Here is a 27268-nt window from a genome sequence, read left to right on the forward strand (position 1 = left end):
GGGGGGGGGGAATTGTAAAATATAATAAATGTGAAATAACCCCTTCCTAATAAAAAAAAATTTCTAACCCCCCCTTTCCAAAAAATTTTAAATAAAATAAACATATTTTTTTTTTATATATAAAAAAGGCCCTTTCTCTTATATAAAAAAAAAATTTAAAAAAAAATTTAAAAAAAAACACCCCTTTTTCCCATTAAGGGTACTTTCACACTGGCGGATCCACAGCATATTTTACGCTGCGGATCCGCCACTGAAGGACCACTACATGCTGCCTTTAGATGTGCCTGCTCGGAGTGGCAATATGCCGCTACGAGCAGACACACTGAAGTGATGTGTGAGTCACCACGCCTACGCGTGTACTTGCACACATCTCAGCCGCTCCCCCTGCTTCACGAGCTATGCCGAGCTATTTGTGAGTACATTGTGCATGCGCGCTGTGACTCGCACATCGCAGTGTGTCTTCTGGTAGTGGCGTATTGCCACTCTAAGCAGGCACATTTAAAGGCACTACGTAGCGGTCCTTCAGCAGCAGATCCGCAGCGTAAAATACGCTGTGGATCCACCCATGTGAACGTACCCTTAAGGGGGGAAAAAATTGTCACATGACATTGAAAAAAGTATCAGTAATTGGTGTCGTCAAGTACTTAAGAAAAACTCTTAAGTACTTAAGTACTCGTGCTCGGTCTTATAAAAATGGTATCGGGACATCCCTACCTTCTATAATATGCTGAAAGGGGTTGTCTGGCTAATGTTTTTTTTTTTTTATATATTAAAATGCCTGCTAAAGGAGAAGCTGGCAGCCTTATAAGAAGCTGTTAAAGAGATTGCATAAGATTACACAACAAATAAAGATTTGGTACTGTGTTAGCCTGAAATGATTTCAAATTGACTCAAGAAAACAAGGACTAAAAATGTATAGAAAATTTACTGATGAAAATTAGACATTGCTCTAGAATTGTGGTTCAGCAGAATTATTATTTTTTACATTATTTTTTTTAGAGAAAATTAATCTTTTCTCTTTTTTTATGTAGTAGACTTTTTCTATCTTTTTAATTTGCCTTTTCAAAATCTTTATTTACAAATCAATAGAATATTATTTTTCCAATAGTCTTAGTCAGTTCGTCTGCCTGTTGTAGAAATGTGTTATGATCACTATTTATCCGTAGGAATTGACTGTATGGTAGACTTTGTTTGACATAATTTGGAAATGTAATCACAAGCTTTTTGCAATGGGCTTCCTATATCCTGAAGTCTTTATGCTATCATCTATAGTAATCATAGTGTCTAGAAATTCCAATTTTTTTTCCTCCAAAGACGCTAGTGAAAAACATGTTCTCTCTATTGGTTATTATTTAATTATTCCACAAATTTCTGAAATGTTTCTTTGGGACCATCCCAGATGACAAAAATGTCATCCACGAATCGTAGATATAGTTTTTTGAATCTAACATAAGGATTCATGGAAGGAAAAACATAATTTATTTCAAGCATAGCACAGAAAATATTGGCATAAGTACAGGATATGGGCGTGCCCATGGCAATCCCATCTACCTGTCTATACCAATCCTTGCCATGCTTGAAGGCATTGTTGTGAGAATAAGTCTTAAAGAGTCCTCTACAAAACATAAATAAAATCTTCTGTTTTCTCAGTATAGTATAGAAATTGACAGTTAGCCTGTACACCCACATCATGTGGGATGGCTACATGCTTTCAACGTCTATATATGTAAGTTGATAAGAATCTTTCCAAACAAAATCATCTAGTTTTTTTTTTATCAAGGCTCCTGTATCTTTTATATAGGAGAGGATTTCTCTCAAAAGTGGTGATAGTAAACATTATAAGTAGCTGGATGAAAATTCTGTTGCAGAGTCAACCTCGGCCACTATAGGGTGTCTTGGTGGTCGGCTCGGCGATTTGTGTATTTTCAGTAGGATATACCAGTAAGGTTTTTTGGCAGTAATAGATGTTCTGAAATATTTATACAGATCACTCCTTTGTCACTATATTTTCTTAGGTGACTTCTTATTTTTTCTAGGATTTTATTAGTGAGGTAATTTGGGATTGGTTCATATATTATCACCTGACTGCCTCTGAACTTCAGAATTGTGATCACTTTTTTTTTCCAGATAATAATTGACCCTCCTTTATCAGCCCTTGATATAATGAGGAGTTCTTTATTTGTTAACCATGTTATAGCATTCTGATCTTCAGTCAAATGTTCTTGTATTTTAGGATACAATAGAGCATGAATGTCTGTTAGAACCTGGGGCTATTGGGGGGGGGGGGGGGGGGGGGGCTTGTTACATCTTGAATGATTGCCACCAGTGAAGTGCTGTTCATTTTCGACCTATGTGTCCTCCTGATTTCCCTACCTGCTAAAAACTCGATACATTCAAGCTCTTCATGTGATATATCCTCAATAGGGCTAAACCCTAATGATCCTATCCTACAATGTTTTTCTCCTCCTTGTTTAATCTGAGACTTCACATTATGAGTTTCATTGAAAATGTATGGAAATTTATTTTTCTTACACCTAGAAATAAATCAAGTTCAAATTGTCCCATATTAAATGATTCCGTTAGACCATAATTAAGTCATTTGGATAGTAGGGAGAGGATGTTATCTATATATATTGGAAGCAGTCTAATATGTAACTGCTTTGGCATGCCCATATATTTCTGTAAACTGATTCATGTATACTTACTACCCCTGTAAGAGAATTTATGATGTGTTTCTTAATGTTATGTAGGAAGTATTTTCGACATAAGGGATTTTTTTAGGTTTACGTGTGTAACTGATTTAAAACTTCCCAATGTGAATAATATATGGCCTGTTTTTAACTGTTATCAGTAGATTTTTACAATTCCTCTGTGCAGTGCCCCTGAAGCTTCTCGGCACTGTATTACCATACACATTCCAAGTCTTGCAAAGTGTAATTCCTTGCAATTATATTTTTATTTCCCAAGTTTTATTTGCAATTAGATTTTTATTTCCCAATTTATCTTATCAAATTTATCTTATCCCCATTGTCTGAGCAGTTGGATTGTAGAATTTTTCTATCATAGACAATAGGTTCTAAGAACATCAAGTTATATGGTATACACTGAAATTATTTAAAGGGGTGCTCTGGGGAAGTTCAGAAAAAGAAAATGCCCCAAAGCCACCACAATACCTCTTCTGTGTCCCCTTTAGTTATGTATGTGTTTTTGGCAGCTCCTGTGGCCCCTGTTGTCTCCTAAATATTCTTTTTCCTTGCTTGCAGCCCAGATTACAACTTCCAACAGTCAATGCAGCTCTGTGTAGTGGCTGCCAGCCAACTGCTCTTACTATCTGTGTGCTTGCTGTGTTATTGTAAACAGCACACACTGTACATGTCTTTTCATATGTATCCTCATATGTAAATCATGCTATGGTCTGAATGGCAGAAGTCAGTGATAAAATCGACAGCAGGAAAAGAGCAGCGTTATGTGCTGAGTTGTGACTGAGAATCTTCACTGGGCTTCTCTCACCGGCGAGCTCCTCACACAGGGAGAGGAGGGGAGGGGAGCTGTGGCTGTGTAGCCAGAAATAACGTGGTGTTTGTCTTGCAGGAGGGTGGGGGCTAGGTCTCAGTGAGGGGTTTACACAAAGACAAGCAGGATATGAGAATTATATCCTTCTCTCACTCCCTGCATGTAAGTGACAGCTGAAAGAGGAAACTGCTCAATATAGCTAATTAATATTTAAACAAATACATAGGTTGGTGAGAGTGAAAGGATGCGCTATAGGTTTAGTTCCCTGGAATAACCCTTTAAAGGGGTACTCCGCCCCTAGACATCTTAGGGGATAAGATGTCAGATCGCCGGGGTCCCGCTGCTGGGGACCCCGGGGATCGCTGCTGCAGCACCCCGCTATCATTACTGCGCAGAGCGAGATCGCTCTGCATGTAATGACGGGCAATTCAGGGGCCGGAGCATCGTTACGTCATGGCTCCGCCCCTCGTGACATCACAGCCCGCCCCCGTCAATACAAGTCTATGGGAGGGGGCGTGGTGGTCGGGGGTCACGCCCCCTGCCATAGACTTGCATTAAGGGGATGGGCCGTGATGTCATGAGGGGCGGAGCCATGAGGTCACGCTGCTCCGGCCCCTGTATTGCCCGTCATTATGCACAGAGTGAACTCGCTCTGTGCAGTAATGATGGCAGGGTGCCGCAGCGGCGATCCCCGGGGTTCCCAGCAGCAGGACCACGGCGATCTGACATCTTATCCCCTATCCTTTGGATAGGGGATAAGATGCCAGGGGCGGAGTACCCCTTTAATTATAGTGCAAGAACTGCCTCACTCAGCCATTCACTGACCCCAGCAGCTTCCCCCTCAGTTAGATTGAGCAGGGAAGTTCCTGCATGGCCTAGATCAGAGGAACCAGGAAGAAGCTGCCATGGGAAATATTTTCTTCCCCTTGACAAACGCTTTAAGCCAAAATATTGTTAGTTTGGATTAAAGCGCAACTGTCCTTAATAGGCTTGTGAAGCTGCCTACACCGTGCACTAGGGCTTCACAAGCATATTCTAGGCATACCTTTAGTGGTGTGTTAGGCTGCTTTATACTGCCTCTCTGAATGTAGGCCTAACTCCCCTAAGGGCTTTTAAAGCTGAAATTTGTAAGAAGCGGAGTGCAACTATAAATATATGTCTAGAATATGCTTGTGAAGCCCTAGTGCACAGTATGTGCAGCTTCACAAGCATATTCTTGGTGGCACTTTAAACTTACATTACTTTGCAACTGAACAATGAGTTTTACTGTCCATTTCTAGATTTTTTATTGGACTTTCAACCCTGTATAGATATAAAGGTAACTGATGGTGACTTTCCTTTAAGGTGCCCATGTGATTTATAAAAAAAAAAAAAAAAAAAAGTAACATGTCAACAGTTTTTATTAGTCAGGGTCTAAGTGCTGTGACCCCCACTAATCAAAAGAACGAGTGAGTATGAGTGCATGGTAGTACACTTTACTCTCCGCTCTAAGAGTTCTTTGTCTTGCTGCCCCATAGACTTATAATGGAGCAGCGAGACAAAGATTGCCGAGAGCCAGGTAGTAAAGCGTCACTACTGCACGCCTTTCCCTGCTCGCGCTGCTCATCGGAGGTAGTCTGAAGACCCCGACTGATTAAAAAAAACAAAAAACTTTTAATGTTAAATGTCAAAAGTTTATTTTTAAATGACAGGTACAGTTTAAGTATATTTAATTTATGACCATTCTTAAGCAACTTAACTGAACCAAGGTGAGGAAATTAGGAACAACTATGTACATACACATAAACAGATCCCAATTATATAATTATTTGATATAACACTGTATTATATAGTAGTAGGAAGCTGACATATAAACACAAGGATTGAAGCCTCTTAAAAAAGTCAAAATAATTTATACAAATGTTTCTGTTATCAGTGACCAGTGCTACTTATGTTTGTAACACAGAACATTCTGTCATGGAACAGGAGTTTATGGTCAAAAGAGTAAATGGGAATGGCACATAGGGTAAAGCTGTCAGTAAGTAGAGTATTAATTTATTAGATTGACTTGTGAGTAAATATACATGTTGTATCGTCTAACATCTCATCTTTTACAATAGCAGTAGACTCCATGTGCACTCCACACTACAGGCTACTATAAAACAGCCTCTGCATGTTGACAGACTTTAATGGGCACTCTCATTAAAACTAAATTTTGCTGTTGCACTCCTTATGGTAAATAAAACATCTTTCTAATGTACTTTCTAATGAAGTTTTCTATGTTTTATTTGTGTTTTAAAAAGCTGCCACTAGGTGTCTCCCTTCTTGTCCAGATCACATTTCCCCCATCTTTTTCACAGACGCTGGACTCCTGCTGGCCTGGCAGAAGTCCAAAAGAAGGAAGTAGTATTGAGGGTGTGTCTGCAGCCTTATCCAATCAGAGCTCACCTACACACTGAACTGCTCTGGGCTGTGTGTAGCAGAGTAAGGGAGGAAGTTCTCCCCTGTATGGCTTCAGATGATGTCATAATGAAATGAGGCCAGCTCAGCGTGGTGGATGGGGGACACGTTTTGATCAAAAAGTGCGCTAAGAGCCTCCATTTTTTGACCAAGAGTGCTGCTGCAACCTTCTTTTTTGTATACTCTGTATTTGCCACAGCAGCGTGCACCCGTGTATTAGGTAGTTGTGCTGGCTATGTTTGTTTTTGCTGTCAGATGATGTCACGCCTGCTGGGTAACGCCCCTTCCCAGTCTGGGCGTGACTGAGACTGAGCAGGAAATACAGAGCAATATCAAGGTAGAAAACTAACAAATAAAAATAAAGTCAGGGGGTGGTTTATCATGATGGGGGCAGTGAACTGGGAGGATTATAAAATTTAACAAAATCATGAGAGGTACTCTTTAAACAATAAAACTTGCCAGCTGAATTGCATACCTATGTTTGCAAGTCTACTGTAAATAAAAGTAGCAGAAGGTAGATTCAAAGGGGAAGTGAACCTATATTTGCACTCCACAGAAGAGAGACTAGCCTACCTACAAGCCTATATGTTAGATCTCCTGCAAGAAAGATAATGTCCCTTCACTGATCAAACATGCAGACAGAGGAAAACATCATTCTCAACATAATTTTTTAGTCACCTGTCATAGACTCATTTGCCTTTTCTCCCAACCCATTTCTGGTCCTGGTGAGATGTGGCCGGAAGCATTCGGACATCATGACAACTGGCTGTGGGTGGTGCAGAGCTACTTGTCACTGTGAGACAGGGCAGGTGAGCCAATAAGGAGGAGCTGAAAACTCCAGGTAAATCAGCTGTGGCACCAACGCTCACACCTCCTGAATGGTAGGACATTTAAACAGGCGTCTGCTTGTCACAGACGCCTGTAATTGTGGCCATTCCCTTCAATAAGATTTCTTGTTTCTTGTCCCTTCACTTGTTTCTGGACCCCGCCTCTTCCTTGCCATTTTGAACCTGAGTCTCCTGGTTTGACCTCTACTTGTAATGCTTTGCCTCTTTTTCTGATATGGTACTGTTTTGCCCTTTTGTGTTCTGACCATCTAGCTTTTTTCTGGTTATACCTTTGCGTTTGCTGATTCTGCACCAGTTGGCACCAGTTTTCTAAAAAATCGAAATCTTTTCACTACGTATCAGCTGCTGTATGCTACAGAGGAAGTTGTAGAGTTCTTTTCTGTCTGGCCACAGTGCTCTCTGCTGACCCCTCTGTCTATGTCAGGAACTGTCTGGAGCAGGATAGGTTTGCTATGGGGATTTGCTCCTTCTCTGGATGGTTCCTGACACAGTTTATGGGTTACCTAGGGATTTGACATGTCTGCCATAAGATTCCTTCTGTAGCTTACACCAAAGTACTGGAGTGTTACTGTCTTTCATATTGCTATATTATATTATACTGTATAATTGTACAATAGATATATATAATGTGACAAATCTTCTGAGATTCCCTGTTAAAGACAAATAAGGATCCAGCTGCATTCAGTATACACAGGATAAACAGAACAGCGTGACTTGTCTGTATCACATCCTACAAAGGAACAGTGAGGCATAACATGTGAACAGGAAGGACAAATACAGGATCACAGGTAATGCATTACGTAATCTTACAGATCCTCTTCCTCCTCTTTAGTCCTATTATATGCAGCTCCAAAATATCTTATGAAATCATCCCTTCTACAAGTTGCGTCATATTAGCTCTATACCAGCGCGTCAGATACTGCGAGGTACACTGTCTGGTGACTTATGGTTCCTCAGTCTGTGAGCATCTGCAGTTCAATATGAATGTAAGAACAACTGCATTTCAGGGCAACTAGGCAGTTACAAATGATGTCAGGCAGGTGCCTTAAAGCAGTAAATAGGATCTCCATTATGCTCTAGTTGAGCTGTACTGAAGCTACGCAGCTGGCAGCTCAGTAGGGGGACAAGAAAAGGGGCATGTGTGTAAAGAGGCTAAAAACAAGCAAAAAAAAAACTGGCACTCCTGGAATGTACTGTGCTACTTTTGGGGTATGTGGCACTGCTGGTGAAGTATTTTGCGCTGCACTATAGTATTATGACATGCAGAAAGGTATTTGGCATGGCCTGGGGAAGTACTTTACATTGCATTGTAGTAATTGTTTGGAGTTGCCTTGATGATGGTAATCCATCACACTTATTTCATGTTTAGTAAATCTTCTGGCTCATGATGCTACCTTATTTTTTAGATGATAGTATGTACATTTGCTATGCTAGTCTTCTAACATCTCAAGAGAATGTATTGTGGATGAAATCACGTAAGAATCCCAAGTCCTCTGTCCATTGACTTAAAGGGGTACACCGGTGGAAAACAATTTGTTTTTAAATCAACTGGTTCCAGAAAGTTAAAAACATTTGTAAATTACTTATATTTAAAAATCTTAATCTGCCCAGTACTGCTGTATGCTCAAGAGGAAGTTGTATAGTTCTTTTCTTTCTGGCCACAGTGCTCTCTGCTGACACCTCTGTCCATGTCAGGAACTGTCCAGAGTAGGATAGGCTTGCTATGGGGATTTTCTCCTACTCTGGACATTTCCTGACACAGACAGAGGTGTCAGCAGAGAGCACTGTGGTTAGACTGAAAAGAACAACTCCTCTGGAGCATACAGCAGCTCATAAGTGATGGAAGGATTAAGATTTTTATATAGAAGTAATTTACAAATCTGTTTAACTTTCTGGCACCAGTTGATTAGAAAAAAAATATTTAAAAAAGCATTTAACTGGTTGGTTATTTACTCAGCAAGAACGTTTTAAAGTGTCCTTGCAGAGTTTACAGAGGCATGGAGATTGTGAGAGAGAAAGCAAGGATGGTTTATTACCATCCTGTCTTTCTGATCGCTGTATACTCAGCACTCAAACAGCACTGTGTATACAGCTCGACAGAAAGCCATGAGGCTTACTGCTTCCCACCTTGGTGGTCATGTGATGGCAGGGTGTCTGGTAGCTGCAGTGAGTGGCTAGGTCTTAGCATGCATAGGTCAGCTTAGCTGTGAGTGTCAGCGACTGTATTCCACCTATAACTTGGGCTAATATGTCAAGGAAGAAAATCAGCCATAAAAATGCATGTATTGTACTGTCAAATGCTCCCCAGAGGTCTATTATGTTTCTATCCAGGAAGAAAGATAATGAATCCAGTTTAAAGGTGGAAATTATATTATTTAGTGTTTATTTGGTTAAATTTTTTTGGTTCCTATTACTGTTTTTATCCTCAGTGCATACATACAAAAAAGTACTCAGTAGTCCTTATATTTGACAATAAGTAATGCGTGTTTTGTAATAAAAAAAAAAATCCACAGACACTGGTCCTGTGACATTGCGGTCTCTAATCAGACTTTCTTCAGACTGTGTGTTGCTCAAAATGTAGCAAAAGTCTAATATGGCCCAGATTTATCTGCCTGAGACAAAAAAAAGTGTCCGATTTTTTCTGTGTCTGACAGCAACTAGAGATGAGCGAATTGCTGAAAATTTTGATTCGGCTGATTGGCAAAATTTTCCAAAAAATTTGGTTCAGACCGAATTTATTCGTGGCGAATCGCTATTAAAAACGGCTATTTCTGGCCTACAGAGAGGCTCAATAGGGGTGTAGAACACTTTGCCTTGTCCTAACACCCATAGGGAGTGTGCTGTAAAATGCAGATTACAGGCATCTCTATGAGAATCACTGCCAAAGAGCATGGCGGTCCTCCACCAGGCGAGATACCACCTGTTCCAGCCCCTGCCACTCAGCGCCCCCCTGACTGTGAAAGTGCTAATGTTTCATTTAATCAGTTAGGGTTCATTGTTATCTCTCCAAGCTGTTTCATTGGATTCTTGTGATAATTCCACAGGTAATATGATGTTGACGACCATAGGGCCTCAGTCTTGAAAAGATTACATAAATTTTTTTAAATGTAAGATTTATATTAGATTCCCAAGTTTAATGTCCCGATGTTTACTTTGAACTAATACTGTATGACCACAAAACCCAATCTAACAAGAAGTCACATGGCGGCACAATGACAAAGCCTAGAGGTGACAGCCGCATGAGGAGACCATAATCTAGCAAAATGACACAGCCTAGAATTGGCAGCAGCAAGAGGAGACCATATAGTGGCTGAATGACACAGCCTGTAGTTGGTGGCAGCATGAGGATACCATAGGGCCAAACAATCCCTAAGATAAAAAAATGAATTTTCAAATTTAAATTGAAGAATTATGGTAGCTAGTGCTAGAAAATTTTAGGTAATGTCCCAGGCCCAGCAGCATCAGTAAACCATATAGTGGCTGAATGACACAGCCTGGAGGTGGCGGAAGCATGAGGAGACCATATAGTGGCTGAATGGAACAGCCTGGAGTTAGCGGCAACATGAGTAGAACATATAGTGGCTGAATGACACAGCCTGGAGTTGGCGGCAGATGAGGAGACCATATAGTGACTGAAAGGCACAGCCTGGAGTTGGCAGCAGCATAAGTAGAACACATAGTGGCTGAATGACGCAGCGTGGAGGTGGTGGCAGCATGAGGAGACCATATAGTGGCTGAATGACACAGCCTGGAGGTGGCGGAAGCATGAGGAGACCATATAGTGGCTGAATGTCACAGCCTGGAGTTGGTGGCAGCATGAGTAGAAAATATAGTGGCTGAATGACCCAGCGTGGAGGTGGTGGCAGCATGAAGAGACCATATAGTTGCTGAATGACACAGCCTGGAGTTGGCGGCAGATGAGGAGACCATATAGTGGCTGAATGGCACAGCCTGGAGTTGGCAGCAGCATGAGTAGAACATAGTAACATAGTTCATAAGGTTGAAAAAAGACCAGAGTCCATCAAGTTCAACCTATAACCCTTCTCAGTCCCTACTGAGTTGATCCAGAGGAAGTCAAAAAACCCTCATACTTGAGGTAAAAATTCCTTCCCAACTCCAAATATGGCAGTCAGAATAAATCCCTGGATCAACGTTCTGTCCCTATAAATCTAATATACATAACCAGTGATGTTCTTCTCCAAAAATGCATCCAGACCCATTTTAAATTCTTTTACATAGTTATTAGGTCTCCCCTAAGCCTTCTTTTTTCTAAACTAAATAACATATAGTGTCTGAATGACCCAGCGTGGAGGTGGTGGCAGCATGAGACCATATAGTGGCTGAATGACACAGCCTGGAGGTGGTGGAAGCATGAGGAGACCATATGGTGGCAGAATGAGACAGCCTGGAGGTGGCAGCAGCAGCATCAGGAGTCCTGAAAGTGACCCGGTGACAGAGTGGTTTGGTGGGTGAAAAAACGTCTGATGCAGAGGAATGTTTGTAACTGGGGAGCAGCGCCTTAAATCTGTTTGGCACTATACATATTTGTGAAGTGTTGATGTGGCACCATAGTCAATCTACTCTGATGCATCAGGCATTGGTGGGTAGAAATCCTGGCCGATCCATGCCTGATTCATCTTCACAAAGGTCAGTCTCTCCACATTTTTCGAGCACAGACGAGTTCCCCTTGGGGTGACTATGGCCCCTGCCGCACTAAACACCCACTCTGATGGCACACTACTGGCCGGGCAGGACAGCTTTTCCAGGGCAGACTCTGCTAGTTGCGGCCACAAATCGTTTGGCTGCCCAGAAGTCCAGCGGATCTTCAAGGTGTGTTGGCATGGGCATGTCAAGGTATGCCACCACCTGCAGGTCCTGCTCCAGGTCTACCTGCTGCTGATGACTGCTTCACTATGTGGGTGAAGAAAGGTACTTATCAGCGACTGTAGACTCAGGCTGCTGCTGATGGAGCTGGTACTGCTCCTGCCACCCCACCCCTCCCCAGCAGCCATGGCAGTGCAAGGTGAGCACAGAGGGCCCCAAGTCAGACCTGCGAGAGGATGGATGATGGCGCCAATAGGCATCGGCCAACTGACTACGTAGGATGTCTCTGTAGTAGGTAAGTTTGTCCTCCCTCTCAGTGGGTGTAAAAAAGGGCCCCATTTTGTGGCGGTAGCGAGGGTCCAATAAGGTGGAGATCTAGAAGTCATCCCGCTGATGAATGGTGACAATTCGGCGGTCACTACGCAAGCAAGTGAGCATGCAGCGTGCCATTTATGCAAGTGATTCGGAGGGTCTCCCTGCCTCCATCTCCACTGCATACTGCTTCGGTGTGTCTGGGTCCTCTGTCTCACCTTCCTCATAACCCTCTAGCTCCTCTGGCTGCTCCTTTCCTCCTGTAAGATGACTAGGAAAACTGCCCATTTTGCGAAACCTAAACTGTGCTCCACTGTGCCCCTCCCCCCCCTCCTCCTCCTCCAGTTTAGCCCCCACAGGACTCATGTGGCCGTGAGATGTAGACGCCACGTCTCCAGTGCCCTGACCAGTCATTGTTTCCAACACGTGTTGTAGGAAATGAAGCAGTAGAATGACGTCGTTCATCCCGTAATCCTGGCGACTTACTAATAATGTGGCTTCCTCAAAGGGCCTGAGCAAGCGGCAGGTGTCACATATGAGCTGCCACTGGTTGACAGTGAAGTTACACAGGGGAGCACAGCTTAGATCATCAAGAAGTCGGTAATGGCTTTTCTCTGTTCGTATCCAGTCAGTCCAACATATGGAGGGTGGAATTCCAACGTGTGGCAATGTCGCAAATCAGACTATGTTGGGGGATACAGTTCTGATGCTGCAGCTCAAGGAGGGTGTGCTTTGCGGTGTACGAGTGGCTGAAGTGCATACAACATTTCCTTCCCATTGTTAGGATGTCTTGCAAATGGGGAGAACACTTCAGGAACCTCTTCACAACCAGATTGAACACGTGTGCCATGCAGGGCGCATGGCTCAGCCTTCCCAGTCACAGCGCAGACAAGAGGTTCTTCCCATTGTCAGTCACAATGGTTCCCATTTCCAGTTTTTGTGGAGTAAGCCAGGCTCTGATTTCTTTATGAATGACTTTTTTTTAGCAGTTCCTTCCCTGTGAGACTCCGTTTGCCAAGGCAAACCATGTGAAGAACAGTGACACCGCCGTGCCCTGCACACATGGTATGCTGAAGGGGCACTGAGAATTGTCCGTGCAGGGGAGGCTGAGGACACGGTGGAGGATGAGAAGGGGAATTGCACACTGTCACAGGACCAACAGCCTGAGAGCGTGGAGGAGGAAGCGGCGTGACCTGTCCAAGTTGGTGTTGTGGCTTTGAAGGAACCACATTCACCCAGTCGGCTGTAAAGGACATGTATTGTCCCTGACCATAGTTACAGCTCCAGACATCTGTGATGCCGTGCACTTTGGTACACACAGACAGGCTCTAGGACTGGCCCACAAAATTGTGCAGGGCTGGTACTGCCGCCTTCGCAAATAAATAACGGCTTGGGACTCTCCACCTTGGCTTTGCACAAGCCATCAGTTCTCTGAAAGGTGCAGAGTCCACCACTTGAAAAGGGAGGGACTGCAGCACCTGCAACTTGGACAGGAGCACATTCAGCCTCTGCACTGTTGGATGAGTGGGCGCATACTGTTGTCTCTTGGATATGGCTTCGCTGATGGATTGCTAGTGGAATGGCTGACTATCTGGAGCGACAGAAGAAGGGTATGACACACAGCTCCCTTCGACTTAGGTGGTGGAGCCTTGGCTGGCCGAAAGAGGGAGCAGCGTGCCACTGGGTGATGCAGCAGGGTGGACCACTACATCGGAGCCATGGTTCTCCCAGGCCACTTTATGGTGGCGCAACATATGTTGACGCAGGGCCGTGGTGCCAACATTGGGACCTTGGCCATGCTTCAACTTCTGCCGACACATCTTGCATGTGGCTATGTTAACCTCCTCCAAATGCTTGATGAAAAACTGCCACACCGCCAAGTAGCTGATTGTACCAGCAACAGTCCGCACTAATTGACTACTGTCGCCCTGTTCCACTACCTCCCGGCAATGTAGGCTGCCAGGAAGCAAATGGTCTCCGCCGGGCATGTTTGGCTCCAGAATTTTCACTTCTGCCACCATGCTAACTGCCAACCATGCTACCACCTTGCTGACTCAACTGCTGCCTCATGAACAACCCTCTTCTCCTGATGATGATGAAGCCCCTTCTGCACCCGGCTTCCAATTGCGATCTGCTTCATCATCATCAACAAGTGTCTGCACATCACTGATGTCCTCCTCAGGTTCATCAACAGTGTCTGCTTCAGGACCCTGATCAATGGTAACACCACCTCCCAGGTCACTTTCCTCATCACTACCTGCCTGCCTAGTGGAGGAAGCGGCGCATGTCTCCTCCACTTCTTGGCTGGGCAGTAGTTGCTGACTATCCTCTATTAGATCGTCCTCACTGAATAGTGGAGCTGAAACCACAGCATAAGATACTTTTTTAGGGGAGGGAACATCATAGGACAGAGGCAATGGGAGGACAGGGACTGCTCCTGGGCCATGCCAAGTGATGGTTGAGTGTGAGGAACCCACCGACTGACTGACTGGGGGTATCAGATGAATGCGGATGACCGTGTTAACCAAGCGATGACAGCAGATTGGTTGCTTGTCGAGACATGACCGCTAGCTGATACCGGGAGATCAGGCCTCTCGCTGCGACTCCTCCTGCCACTCGCCCTAGTCTGCTGCAACCTCTGGCTGCGCCTGATGAATGTAGGCCTCTGCCACTCATCTGTGCATGTCCTGGCACTTCTCTGCCTGACATACTTAGTGCGTATATGAGGGAAGTACAATATACTTCACTACACTTAAAACAGTATTTGTCTAGAACAGCAGCAGGTGCATATTTCTGGCTGGCCTTTTACAGTAACTAGGCCCTTAAGACTTTATCATGAACAAAATGGTACAACACTTAGATGTAGGTACAGTCTTGGCCGTAAAAGTATTTCTCACAGAAAAGGATTGCCGTAACACGTATTTTGCTATACACATGTTTTTTCCCTTTGTGTGTATTGGAACTAAACCAAAAAAGGGAGGAAAAAAAGCAAATTGGACATAATGTCACACCAAACTCCAAAAATGGTCTGGACAAAATTATTGACACCCTTAACTTAATATTTGGTTGCACACCCTTGGGAAAAAATAACTGAAATCAGTCGCTTCCTATAACCATCAATAGGCTTCATACACCTCTTAGCCGGAATGTTGGACCACTCTTCCTTTGCAAACTGCTCCAGGTCTTTCTTATTGGAAGGGCACCTTTTCCCAACAGCAATTTTAAAATCTCTCCACAGGTGTTCAATGGATTTTAGATCTGGACTCATTGCTGGCCACTTCAGAACTCTCCATTGCTTTGTTGCCATCCATTTCTAGATGCTTCCTTGACATATGTTTGAGGTCATTGTCCTGCTGGAAGACCCAAGATCTTGGACGCAAATCCAGCTTTCTGACACTGGGCTGTACAGTGCGACCCAAAATCCACTGGTAATCCTCAGATTTCATGATGCCTTGCACACATTCGAAGCACCCAGAAGCAGCGAAACAACCCCAAAACATCATTGAACCTCCACCATATTTCACTGTAGGTACTGTGTTCTTTTCTTTGTAGGCCTCATTCCGTTTTCCGTAAACAGTAGAATGATGTGCTTTATCAAAAAGCTCCATCTTGGTCTCATCTGTCCACAAGATGTTTGATGTTTTCCCAGAAGGATTTTGGCTTACTCAAGTTTATTTGGCAAAATGTAGTCTTGCTTTTTAATGTCTGTGTCAGCAGTGGGGTCCTCCTGGGTCTCCTGCCATAGGGTTTCATTTCATTTAACCCCTTCCCGACCTATGACATACCTGTACGTCATGGGTGGCAAGGTGTTCCCGACCCATGACATACAGGTACGTCATGGACATTACTGCCGCTACTCGCGGCATCCCGCAGCGCCCGGAAAGATGGTGGCTATCACTGATAGCCAGCCATCTTACCGTGCGACCACGGGGGGTTTCGTCCCCCTCCCCCCCCAGCGATCGCTGCTATCAGCTGGTCAAATCTGACTAGCTGATAGCAGTGTTTCGCTATCAGGATACTTAGCAGCGCGGTGTGTAAGTCCCGATCACGGGGATCGGGACACACACCGCTCTGCTAAGTGTCCCTGACCCGTCCCCCGGCGTCACTTACCCGTCGGAGCGGTGTCCCGAGCGGTCCCGGCGTCCTCCGTGCGGTCCCGGCGTCCTCCATGCGGTCCTGGCTGCGCTGCGTCCTGGAGGTGAGTTTCCGGCAGCAGTGCGGCATCTTCATTGGCAGCAGTGAGATCGCCGTAAAGCGATCTCACTGCTGCCTCTGAGAGTTTCAAAACTGCAACTCCCAGCATGCCCAGACAGCCTTTGGCTTTCTGGGCATGCTGGGAGTTGTAGTTTTGCAACATCTGGAGGTCCACAGTTTGGAGACCACTGTATAATGGTCTCCAATCTGTGCTCTTCCAGATGTTGTAAAACTACAAATCTCAGCATGCTCAGTCTGTCCAGGCATGCTGGGAGTTGTAGTTCTCTAACATCTGGAAGAGCACAGATTGGAGACCATTATACAGTGGTCTCCAAACTGTGGACCTCCAGATGTTGCAAAACTACAACTCCCAGCATGCCCAGACTGCCCAAGCATGCTGGAAGTTGTAGTTCGGCAACATCTGATCCTTCAGATATTGCCGAACTACAACTTCCAGCATGCCTTGGCAGTCTGGGCATGCTGGGAGTTGTAGTTTTGCAACAACTGGAGGCACACTAGTTGGGAAACATTGTCCGTTTCCTACCTCAGTGCCCCCAGCTGTTGCAATTGTTGCAAAACTATAACTCCCAGCATGCACTGACAGACCATGCATGCTGGGAGTTGTAGTTTTGCAACAGCTGGAGGCACACTGGTTTGGAAACACTAAGTTTGGTTGCAAAACACTTGAAAGTTTATTACTTAACTTAGTGTTTCCAAACCAGTGTTCCTCCAGCTGTTGCAAAACTACAACTCCCAGCATGCACGGACAGCCAAAGGGCATGCTCGGAGTTTGCAACAGCTGGATGTTTGCCCCCTCCCCCCAATGTGAATGTACAGGGTACACTCACATGGGCGGAGGTTTACAGTGAGTGCTGCAAGTTTGAGATGGCGCAAATTTTGCGCTGCAGCTCAAACTTCCAGCGGCAAACTTGCTGTGAACCTCTGCCCATGTGACTGTACCCTAAAAACACTGCACTACACTGACACTAACCTAAAATAAAAAGTAAAAAACACTACATATACACATACCCCTACACAGCCCCCCTCCCCCCAAAAAATGAAAAACGTCTGGTACGCTACTGGTTCCAAAACGGAGCCTCCAGCTGTTGCAAAATAATAACTCCCAGTATTGCCGGACAGCCATTGACTGTCCAGGCATGCTGGGAGTTTTGCAACAGCTGGAGGCACCCTGTTTGGGAATCACTGGCGTAGAATACCCCTATGTCCACCCCTATGCAAATCCCTAATTCAGGCCTCAAATGCGCATGGCGCTCTCTCACTTTGGAGCCATGTCGTATTTCAGGGCAACAGTTTTGGGACACATATGGGGTATCGCCGTACTCGGGAGAAATTGCCTTACAAATTTTGGGGGGCTTTTTCTTCTTTAACCCCTTATGAAAAGGTGAAGTTGGGGTCTACACCAGCATGTTAGTGTAAAAAAATAAATTTTTTACACTGACATGCTGGTGTTGCCCTATACTTTTCATTTTCACAAGAGGTAAAAGGGAAAAAAGACCCTCTAAATTTGTAACGCAATTTCTCCTGACTACGGAGATACCCCATATGTGGGCGCAAAGTGCTCTGGGGGCGCACAACAAGGCCCAGAAGGGAGAGTGCACCATGTACATTTGAGGCGATTTGCACAGGGGTGGCTGATTGTTACAGCAGTTCTGACAAACGCAAAACAATAAATATCCACATGTGACCCCATTTTGGAAACTACACCCCTCACGGAATGTAATAAGGGGTGCAGTGAGCATTTACACCCCACTGGCGTATGACAGAGTTTTGGAACAGTGGTCTGTGAAAATGAAAAATAAAATTTTTGATTTGCACAGCCCACTGTTTCAAATATCTGTCAAACGCCAGTGAGGTGTAAATGCTCACTGCACCCCTTATTAAATTCTATGAGGGGTATTGTTTCCAAAATGAGGTCACATGTGGGGGGGGTCCACTGTTCTGGCACCATAGGGGCTTCCTAAATGGGACATGCCCCCCAAAAACCCTTTCAGAAAAACTCACTCTCCAAAATCCCATTGTCGCTCCTTCCCTTCTGAGGCCTCTACTGCGCCCGCCGAACACTTTACATATGCATATGAGGTATTTCCTTACTCGAGAGAAATTGGGTTACAAATTTTAGGGTGATTTCTCTCCTTTTACCCCTTGTAAAAATTATAAAATTGGGTCTACAAGAAAATGCGAGTGTAAAAAATGAAGATTTAGAATTTTCTCCTTCACTTTGCTGCTATTCCTGTGAAACACCTAAAGGGTTAAAACACTTACTGAATGTCATTTTGAATACTTTGGGGGGTGCAGTTTTTATAATGGGGTCATTTATGGGGTATTTCTAATATGAAGATCCTTAAAATCCACTTCCAACCTGAACTGGGCGCTGAAAAATTACGATTTTGAAAATCTTGAGAAAAATTGGAAAATTGCTGCGGAACTTTGAAGCCCTCTGATGTCTTCCAAAAGTAAAAACTTGTCAATTTTTTAATGCAAACACAAAGTAGACATATTGTATATGTGAATCAATATGTAATTTATTTGGAATATCCATTTTCCTTTCAAGCAGAGACTTTCAAAGTTAGAAAAATGCTAAATTTTCAAAATTTTCATGAAATTTTTAGATTTTTTACCAAGAAAGGATGAAAATATCAGTGAAATTTTACCAATAACATAAAGTAGAATATGTCACGAAAAAACAATCTCGGAACCAGAATGATAAGTAAAAGCATTCCAGAGATATTAATGTTTAAAGTGACAGTGGTCAGATTTTCAAAAAATGCCCAGGTCATGAAGGTGAAAATGGGCTGGGTCATGAAGGGGTTAAATGTTGATGGATAGTTCACACTGACACTGATGCCCCCTGAGCCTGCAGGACAGCTTGAATATCTTTGGAACTTGTTTGGGGCTGCTTATCCACCATCCGGACTATCCTGCGTTGGCACCTTTCATAAATTTTTCTCTTCCGTCCACGACATGAGTTGCAAACTTCTTGATAATGTTGGGCACTGTGGACAAAGGCAAATCTAGATCTCTGGAGATGGACTTGTAACCTTGAGATTGTTGATATTTTTCCACTATTTTGTTTCTCAAGTCCTCAGACAGTTCTCTTCTCCCCCTTTCTGTTGTCCATGCTTAGTTTGGCACTCACAGATACACAATGCAAAGACTAAGTGAACTTCTCTCCTTTTTATCTGCTTTCAGGTGTAATTTTTATATTGTCCACACCTGTCACTTGCCCCAGGTGAGTTTAAAGCATCATCACATGCTTGAAACCATCTTATTTTTCCACAATTTTGAAAGGGTGCCAATAATTTTTTCGAGCCCATTTTTGGAGTTTGGTGCATCATGTACAATTTGCTGGTTTTCAATACACACAAAGGAAATAAACGTGTACAGCAAAACATGTGTTACTGCAATCCTTTTCTGTGAGAAATACTTCATTTTCTAGAAAAATTTCAGGGGTGCCAACATTTACTGTATGTTGGCACCCCTGACTGTATGTGATATGCACTTATGAGGGCAGTAGAATGCGCTCCACTAGGCTTAACAGTATTTGTCTAGAACAGCAGGTGTGTACTTTTAACTGTCCTTTCACAGTATCTATGCCCTTGAGAGTTTAACAGGTACAAAATAGTACACCACTTAGATGTAGGTGTTTGGTATGCACTTATGAGGGCAGAAAAATAAAAAAGTATTTGAGTAAAACGCCAGCTGATGATTATTTTTGCCTGGCCTTTCACAGTTTCTAGGCCCTTGACAGATTAACAGGTACAAAATAGTACACTACTTAGATGTAGGTATGTGGTATGCACTTATGAGGGCAGAAAAACACCAACAGTACACAACAGTGCTGCATCACACAGTCGCTTTATACTAAACCCAAAATTGCACTTTCTCTCTCGAAGACTATTAGGAATGGACTGCTGAGTATTATACCATCTACATACTAGTATAACCAACAGACCATTTGTTGTGGAACAAAGACACAGAGTTGCGCTAAAAACCTATTCCTCCCTCCTCTCCTAATGTTTCTCCAACTGAGCCAGCTTGTTCAAACGTATGAGGCAACACACAGCTCTCTGCCCCTTTCTGTAATACAGTGCTGTAGAAAGTGACTGGAAGCTTAATTGCTGCAGTAAAAATTTATTTTCTGTGAAAAACGCACTGCTCTCTGTCCACCAGAACGATGACGTGACTAGGAGGTGAAATGCTGCTGGAAAAAGCTTTTCTGTGTAACACACAGCGCTGTCTGTCCTATCTCTCTGCAATGAAAGGATGAAGTGACTAGCCTGAATATGGCTGCCGATTATATAGGGCTGTGACATCACAGGGGTGACTGGCTGTGATTCAGGGTCATCCCGCCTACCCTTGTTCCCGCCTTCCCAGGATTCCTTTCCTCATGTCATCACATGTGGATCCACCATTTTAGATGCCCTGGAGCCTGGACCGCAGTAAATGGAGTTTAATTAAGCGATTCGCGCAGTAGAATCGCGGTGATATTCGCTTTTGTTGCAAATTGAATTTTTCAGGAAAATCGTAACGAATCCGGATTTGTCAGATTTGATTCGCTCATTTCTAATAGCAACCAATCACATTGCTGTGATTGCTTGCTATCTGTCTGAGCCAAAAATCAGATACAGGTTGATATATATTTGACCATTGTATTCTTGAATCCTCTTACTGCTTGCATATAATAAAAGGCCATTCTCATTTGCCAGGTTTGCCGAGATGCCTTCTACACCGTGATTGACCGGTATGGTGGAGGATTTGTACTTTAGCAAATCAAAGATTGCTGAAGACTGGAACAGCATATCCTTTAAAATAGAAGGAAAATAGCAATGCTTTTCTCGAATGCTGTCTTGTCTGGGGACAGGCTGCTTCATGTTCCTGCAACCATCTGACATCATTATCTACAGGCAGCTGTCATTTCACAGCTGCATCCTTCATGCTGACTGGCAGGAGAGCAGTAGGAGCAGGTCAGTCCATTACATTAGGGGACAAAGTAGTTCTGCACTTGTGATGGTATTGGAAGTAGCTGTGCTCTCCAGTTACTGCTAATCACACCCCTGATGCTAATCCTGCTCCTACTCTGTATACTGACCACTAAGAACATTAGCTTGGTATACTATAGCCATTTTGGGGTTAGTCCATTTGGGGTTAGTTCAAAACGCTGAGCAGCGGAGTACTCCTTTAAAACAGTAGATGAAACTGCATCTTTTTCACCTTTGCATGATATTTCAGGATATACAACAGGATATGTGCAGCAGTGCTATGCAATGCTGATATGATGGTGTTAGTATACTCACTAAATCCTAAAATAGATATATAATTACCTATGCAATTGAACATGTAGGGTGGGACTGAACATTCACACAAACTTTATACAGTGCATTCTGAAAGTCTTCAGACCCTTTAACTTTTTTCACATTTTGTTATTTTCCTGCTTTTGTACTAAAATAAAATATATTTTCCCATCATTCTGCACTCAACGTAAAAACAGATTGTTATAAACCGTTGCTCGTTTATTCAAAAGTAAAAACTAAACTATTACAGTGACATAAGAATTCAGACCCTTTAACTCAGTACTTTGTTGAAGCGCCTTTGGCAGTGATCAAAGCCTCTTGGGTCTGATTTTTTTAAATTTTTGGCCAGTTACGTGGACTGGCTTATTTCCCGTCTTGCAGCAGATACCCACATATCTGTGCGACACCGGAGATTTGATTACTGCCATGGAAGGGATGGAGTGGCAGTCTGATTTTTATTTGGCTTCAATCGATGTCGAGGGCCTGTATACCTGCATCCCTTGGGATGCGGGTGTACAGGCTCTGAGGGAGTTCCTTTCATGTTCCGATAGGTCTCCTGAGTTTGTTGATTTCGTGGTGGAGGCCACTGAACTCATTCTGACTAACTATTTTTCAATTCAATGGTAACTGGTATAAACAAATTAATGGTACGGCGATGGGGACTTCCATCTCCTGTGCTTTTGCAAACATTTTTATAGCTGTGTTCGAACGAAATAACATTTTTACATCTGCTAACCCATTTGTCTGGTACATAAAACCTATATGGCGCTATGTGGACAACATATTTATTGTATGGACTGGATATAAAGTGCAGTTTGAAGAATTTGTCACTTATTTGAATACCGCCAATACGGTAAATATGTTGTTTACTTCACCTTACGGGGATACAGTGCTTGAGTTTCTGGATGTGCAGGTCAGTTTGAAGGATGGAAAATTATCACTTCTGGTTACTGTAAACCCACATCAAAAAATGCCCTCTTACATTATACCTCATCCCACATCTCCAGAACAAAAGATAGCATTCCCTTCAGCCAGATGATCCAAAAAGAATAAATAATGAAGAAGACACTTACCGCAAACAAGTAGCTGATCTGGAAGGTAGACTCCGCAACAGAGGGTATCCGGAAAGAGTATTGGTAGATGCTAGGAAATGAGCAGATAATATTGATTGTAAGACCCTCCTGAATACTCGTCCTATAAAAACCTTCGACAGGTTCACATTTGTATTTGCTAATACACCTATGAACGAGGTTGTAAGAAAAGCAGTAACCAAGAATTAGTTTATTCTACAGCAGGATAAAGATCTGCAGGAGTATACTACAGCAATCCCAATTGTGACATACATTAGAAGCACGACTATTGGTGATTACATCAAAAGAAACAAAAGAAAAAAATGAAAAGAAGAAGAAAACATATTGGCTGTCTGAAGTGAGGCCAATAGGTAATTATGTGAGCGGGTCGTGCTCCTTCTGTGGCCACAATTCTAGGTCCAAAGAATTGAAGTTAGGAGGATAGACAATAAGAGTTAATCAGTTCATAACCTGTAAATCAGACTTTGTGGTATATGCCATATTCTGTGACTCATTCTGTGGTCATTTTTATGTGGGGAAAACTATACGGCCACTATTCCACCGGATAAGGGAGCATTTTAGATCCCTTAAAACCTGAGTAGGAGCCACAAAACTTATTGCCCACGTCATAGAAATACATGGTGGATCCACAAAGTCTGAAATTTGCTGTATTAGAGAGAATTGAAATAACAAATTCTAAAGAAAACAGGCATCAACAATTATTGACCAAAGAACCCAGATGGATATCCAGACTGGATGCCACGGGAGGTCTAGGGTTAAATGAAAGAAATGAGAAAAGTTTCTATTGAAATAAGACGCCTGTTTTACTTGTTTCGCATGTGTAGGTGTTTTTAAGGTTTTCACTATGCACTTTTTTTGTTTGATAGTATAACAATTATTTTATTTTCTGTAATCATGGTGATGTTTTCCCTTACCTTTATAACACACCTGTATACATGAACAAATCAGGGGCCTGTCGAAGCGCTGATTGTGCGATACGGACCGTCGCCCAACCCTCTCCCTCACCCATCTGTTTCTGTCCGCTCTCCCACATATGTTGGAACGGTATCAAGCTAACATGAAATAAAGAAGCTTGCTGTTATTCAAAGACCTGGTAAGTGCTCCATTCTTTCATTTTCTACTATGGATTATGTCTTGGACTCTTATATGTGAGCACCAGGAAAGTCACCTGACTAGAGAAGCATAGCGGTACAGCGAATAGTGAATTAGCAGTGCCATGTTACATCTGTTGTAGATTGTTTAAACTATTACAGTGACATAAGAATTCAGACATCTTTGGCAGTGATCACAGCCTCTTGGCTTCTTGGGTCTGATGCTACATGGTCTGCACACACCGTGACTGGGGATTTTCTGCCATTCTTTTCACTCAAGCTATGTCAGGTTGAAAGAGGACCATCGGTGGACAGTCATTTCTCAGGTCTCTCCATAGATAGTCCATTGGGTTTGTCACACCCAAGGCCTGCGTGAAAGTTCACTCATTTATTTTATGTGTGCATGTGTATTATGTCGGATCCAAGGCCTAAGTGAGAAATCAAATTATTATGTAATTTAACTGTTTACTGTAGAGTTATAGGGGGAGTAATGTAGGTGAATGTCTTTTTACCTCTTTTATTTATACGGTGGAAACTGTACATGTGCCAAATTTATTAAGTTGTGCAGGGCATGTGATTAAATATGGTGCTGGTACACATGTGTGCCAAAATGTGCAACTTTTCACAAATGCCGTCCACAACCAGTTTTATGAGCCTGGAATAGATTTGCGACCAATTGTATGACAAATTGCTAAGTTAAATTCCTGACCACTGCAAAAAGTTAACCAGACTATGGAAGAGCTACACAACTTTAGAAAAAGCTTCTGAAGCAAAAGTCACAATGAGAAGTCTCTAAACAGTAACAAATTTTGAGACAAAGCTGCACCACAAAAACAGGCTAAAAACAATGATAAATTAGCCTATAGTGTTTTGTATAACCTTTTGAGCCAAGGCCGGACATAGGATATCTTTGGCTAAATCATGAAACCATGCCTTACTACTAAGAATGAGATAAAAATACCAGACCTATACCCGTCATGCGTTGGAGACTTTTGAGGTGACTATAACCCTCAAAGATCTCTCACAAGAACTTTTTATGCATTGATAAGTGCCCTGAACTGCTTTGGTACACTCGTTATCTTTTTTGTGTAACCTGTATGTAATTTGTTTCTGTATTATTGTATACAGCAGTGTATACTCTGTTCTTTGCTCCAAATATAAGCTTACTTTTCTAAAGGCATATTGGGTAGAACACATTTACAAAATGGTTAATTTAATGACTTGCTGGAACTACAAACAGGTCCCCAGAGGTCTGGAAGCTTTAACCCTTAAACATTCACAGAGCTGTCTTTAAGCCACTCCTGTATTGTCTCGGCTGTGTGCTTAGGGTCACTGTATTGTTGGAAGGTGAACATTCAGCCCAGTCTGAGGTCCAGAGCACTCTAAATCAGGTCTTCATTAAGAATATCTCTATACTTTGCTCCATTAAAGGGGTTTTCCAGGAATAAAAAAACAGGCCTTTTTTCTTTCAAAGACCTCTTACTGTTTGTCTCCAGTTTGGGTGTGGTTTTGCAGCTCCGTTCCATTGAAGTGAATGGAGCCAAGTTGTAATACCACACCCAAAGTGGAGACAAGGAGGGGGCTGTTTTTGAAAGAAAAAAATGCCTGTTTTTTTATTCCTGGAATACCCCTTTAACCCCTTAAAGACCAATACAAATAAACCTGTACGCCCCTGAAAGGCCAGGCCTGTCGCATCGGGGATGTCTGTCTTTATTAGAGAATAACTCTGGTAACGTTTTGCCAATCACGATAATTCTGACATTGTTTTTTTTGTCACAAGTTGTCCTTCATGTACATAGTAAAAGTAAGCCGATATCATTTGTAGTTTTTTTTTTTACAATGCAAAAAATCATGAAATTTTTGAAAAAATTAAGATTTTTTGCTATTTTAACACTAATAGGTTGCATATATTTATACATACTGACCAAATAGTTTATGAAACTTATACTTTCAGATGTCTACTTTATTTTGACAGCATTTTTTTTAATTAACATTTTAAATTAATTAGAAGCCTAACAATTTAACTTGAAATTTTGAAAATGTGAAAAGTACATCTTTTTTTTATGTGCTGTGCAAGGTTTGCAGAAATTTGAAGGTGGTAGAACATAGGAACACCCCACCAAATGACCCCATTTCAAAAACTAGACCCCTCAAGGTATTCGCTAGGGGGTACAGGAAGTATTTTAACACCAAGTCAGTGTTAAAAATTTGAAATTTGCAATTTTTCACAAATGCATCATTTGTGGGGCATATTTTATATAAATCACTTCTGATATTGCAAGAAATGCACCCTATATTTTATTAAGCTGCTCGGCCCGTGTTTGGAAATACCCCCGCTTAGGCCATATTTGGTTCCTTGGCCGCGTGGTAGGACCCCAAAAGAGAGGAGCCCCCTTTGGCTTTCATGGCATCATTATATGAATAGTCCCCATTCATACTGCGTTTCTGCAGTATAGGTGTCCGTTGTCATGTCAAAAAAGGGATCCAATGTATACTGTACTGTCTCATTCAGAAATAAATGGAGCTGCTACAGTATACGTCAGCATCACTCTTTTTGACGTGATGCTGACGGATACCTCTAACACTCCGGAAACTCAGTATGAATGGGACGCAGTGTAGGGTCACATAGAGCGCATCCGCAGCATATTTCACACACCGCGGATGCCCCCCAGCAGTCACAAGGGTGAGGTCACTGCTGTGGCTGGGTAGCTCAGTCTGTCCGCTCATGACTTCCGGCGGGAAATCCGACACTATTTGTGGACACACAAAGCTACCCAGCCTCAGCAGGGAGCTCATTATTATGACTGTTGGCGTAATATGCTGCGGATGTGCGCTGTGTGATCCTACACATACATTTTTATTTTTCATTATATTTATTTAATAAATGTATTTTTATTTTATTTCTTTATACTTTTTTTTTACACTTTTTTTTTACTTTTTTTATACTTATTGTTGTTACACTTTTATTTATTTTGTATTTTTTTTTTCACTTTTTTTAATGCTTTGGAATACTTAGTATTCCAAAGCATTGCAGATATATGCTGCCTGCTAGTTTAAACTAGCAGGCAGCATATGAGGACTTGCCTCTGGCAATAACCGGGGCAGACCTGAAAAGTCGCATCGGCCGAAAGTACACTGAAATGTCAGACCATGCTGGAGCAGGTTTATATACGATCTAAACCATAGATCCCGAAGTCCATGCACAGAATTTATCAACAGCCGTGCGACTTTTGATAAATTAGGCGCACAATAGTCCGGCCTTACGCTCTGTAGGTTGGTCTATACTGATGCGGAAAATAGACAACTTTGATGGTCTATACTGATGCGGAAAATAGACAACTTTGATAAATCTCCCTCAATGAGTACTTGCTTTCTTTATTCAAACATAATGCAGGTACAAATACTCCACACATCCACAGGTATGGACGCCAACAAGTGGTAACTGGCACTTTAATGGACCCTGCCCACAGTACTGAAGTCACCACTCAAAAGGAATCTGACAGCTGGTTTATGCACAGTTCAGAGCATGGAAAAGAAAGAGTTTAATGAAAGCTTTTGCTTTTTGTACATACAAGTTCTAAATTTTATCAAGCACTCAACGGTAATGCTAAATCATGTGGAAGGCAGCAAGCTGAGGAAGGCAA

Source organism: Hyla sarda, chromosome 3 (assembly GCF_029499605.1).
Source record: "Hyla sarda isolate aHylSar1 chromosome 3, aHylSar1.hap1, whole genome shotgun sequence".
NCBI lineage: Eukaryota > Metazoa > Chordata > Amphibia > Anura > Hylidae > Hyla > Hyla sarda.